Genomic DNA, 3,024 nt, shown 5'->3' on the forward strand with positions numbered 1-3,024 from the left:
CGTGTGAAGCACGGAAATAAACGCCCTCCGCGAAAACAACATCAGCGTCCCTCCAAAAGACGTCCTCGGCGGATTCAACACAACATGATACTCAGCACACCTCCCCTGCAAAACAGACACATCCCGAACATTGTGCTCCTGGATCATAGCCACATCCATACGCTGCTTCCGAAGCACATCCACAAGGCCCAAATGGACCGCCAGAGCATTCAGACCACGAACATTCAAAGACGCGCAAACAAAAGCAGGCGCCATCGAACCCATCAATGACCCCCAACCCCTTCAGGCTCATCACGGGGCACAGTGCCACCCACCGCAGAAGCGTCGTCAGCTTCCAGAGGCTCAACCTACTGCCGCCCCACCGCAGGGAAATCCACCAGAACGCCGAGCCTCTGATCGCTCAGGAAGCGGACAGTGCCGGCATCACCCTGCAAAGCATGCCGAGACCCCGCCGCCACTGACCAGGTATCCCCGACGTCCACCACTGACGAGGAAATCTTGCTGTCATCCGGCACTGCATCACCACCGGAATCCACATCAGACACAGGAGAATTAAGAGGAGGAGGGGAGGCACCACCCAAGGCACAACTCCGTGAAGCCTCAATCCGTTTGCCAGGAGGCTCTCCACTGCGTGAGCGCCCCCCGGCATCGCGCTTCCGGCGAGGAGCAGGGGAGGATGACGCCCCCTCATGGATTATACCCGTAGGGGGAGCGGAAAGCAGATGCGCAATGCAGGCCACAGGAACGCTGGCACCATCGACGACGCTTCCATCACCCTCAGTGAACGCACCGCCCACAGCGGGAGGCACCGATATGACACCCCCCATCACCATGCCCATCCACCATCAAAGCACCAGGAACAGGATGCACCTCCACATCCACCGGAAGTAGAAGACGGGAAGCAGGAGCAGCCACCTCCTTCACCACAGCTGGTACAGGAGACACCACAGGCACAGACGAACCACCAGACACAACACTCGCAGATGCACCATCAGGCACACCCCCATGCCGAGGACCGGCCATGGAGGTACCATTCTCATGTAAGGGGGGGGGGGGGGGAAATCCCCCACACTGAACACAGAAGCAGTCTCCATGCGAGGAACCTCACACTGAGCAGCGTCATGGCCTCCTCCCCGCAGCAGAAGCACGTGCGGGCCTGCCCTGGATCGAAAACATGGAGTGGAAGACCAAAGCACATAACCTTAGAGGGGATGGACTCCATGAGGCGCATATGCAGCGTGCGAGTACCCAGACGGAGGCCCCACAGCCGCCCGGCACTAAACAAGTTGTATCGATGACGCATCACCGAACCATACCTCGCAAACACAGAGGAAAGCTCCGCCTCACGAAACGTAACAGGTACTCCGTGCACGCTCATAAAGGTCAGCGGACCCCACGGATCAGAGACAGTCACTGAAACAGCCGAATCAGGAAGGAGAGTCGTCCGCTCATTCCAACGCCCCACAAACTGCTCGTATCCAGGTTACGTGGCAAACGTCACCGCCACTCGAGTGGGAGAAAATTTCTCGAGACCTAGGAGATCCTTAACATCCACATTCAGGGCATCCAGAAGTGCAGTCGCCACAAGTTCCCAATCCACCGCCGCAGAGAACTCCAGACGAGCAGTATTCACACGGCGGATGCGGCCACCACCAGCCGCCGCCATATTGCTGACCTCCGCCCCAGTCAGCTGGCGCCCCACACCAACGAGCAACCACCACCAGGCAGCGACCTTTGTAAAAATGTGGAACGCTTCACGATTTTGCGTGTCATCCTTGCGCAGGGGGATGACACTTCTCTATATCGTTCCAATTTTAGTATATGTACTGCCGAAGCGAGTACCAGAATAAGCCAGGTTGTCCGTCGACTCGTTCTCCTCGTTTGCGTCGTTCAAATGGTTTTCAACTGGCATTCGATGTGTAATACATAGGCACTTCTGAATACAACAGTTTTTTTGCAAATGCATCATTTTGACATAACGTGAAGAAAGCAGTTAATGTTGTAGCCGGTCGATTCATAGCTGTGTGCTGCACATTTGCAGCTGTGAAATAAATGCGTAGTCCATATTCTTGTTTTCAAAACAAAAACAAAAAATACTAATAACATATTTCAATTCAAAAGCAGATCAATCGACACAGCTCAATTTCCATAACCAATTGCACTGAAAAATAAGAAGAACAGTTAAAAAAACGAAATGAAAACAGAAACAAATAAACTATACCCACGAAATTAACGGTATGGTAAACAACACAGCTCAATTCCAACGCAATATCACACCAAATAATTAAATGAAAATGAAAATAAAATAAAATCTATGAAAATTCAATTTATCAATGCAATCAGAAACATTGAAATGGATTCCTAACCTATTTTGAATTGCGTGTGTGGCTCTGACGTGCAACAGATGGCACTCTTAAAAATAAAAATGATTTTACCTGTTACAGGTGTGTCATCTAGATAGTAGTATATAAAAACATGCACATATTCGACTGGAACGTTGTGTCAAAATTTCAAAGCAATTGGGGAAGAACTTTCGGAAATTATAGTGTGAGGTCCTCTTACGTCATACAGATGGCGCTGTTTTAAAAAAAACATATTTCTTCCTGTTACAGGTGAGGCATGTATATAGTAGATATATAAAAACACTCGCCTATTCGAATGCAACGTTGTGTCAAAATTTCAAAGCAATCGGCAAAGAAATTTCGAAGATTTCCCTCACACGAAAAACAGTTTAAAAAAAAATCCCTCACAGACATGACATCTATATAGTATGTATATAGAAATCCGCTCGGATGCAAATGGAACGTTTTGAGAAAAATTTCAATGCAATCAGCGAAGAACTTTCGGAGATTAGCGATTTTGAACAAACGAGCATTTCCATTTTTATTTATATAGATTATATATAGTAAATATAATGTTTACAAACAAAACATTATTATCACGTCTAGAAACTAGTTACAACACGTCAACAGCTTGTCAACATCATTCCAACCCGTTGTCGCACTTTCTTACAGTCAATATTGA

General features: G+C 48.5%; 1 non-coding gene across 1 annotated transcript; it reads right to left on the reverse strand.

Annotated features, from left to right (window-relative positions):
• Positions 1-1,738: 1,738 nt before the first annotated feature.
• LOC138353264 (U6 spliceosomal RNA) lies at positions 1,739-1,842 on the reverse strand. Its single transcript, XR_011223095.1, has one exon. It is a non-coding gene; the product is annotated as a U6 spliceosomal RNA (small nuclear RNA).
• Positions 1,843-3,024: the final 1,182 nt, after the last annotated feature.

Source organism: Procambarus clarkii, chromosome 56 (genome assembly GCF_040958095.1).
Source record: "Procambarus clarkii isolate CNS0578487 chromosome 56, FALCON_Pclarkii_2.0, whole genome shotgun sequence".
Lineage (NCBI taxonomy): Eukaryota > Metazoa > Arthropoda > Malacostraca > Decapoda > Cambaridae > Procambarus > Procambarus clarkii.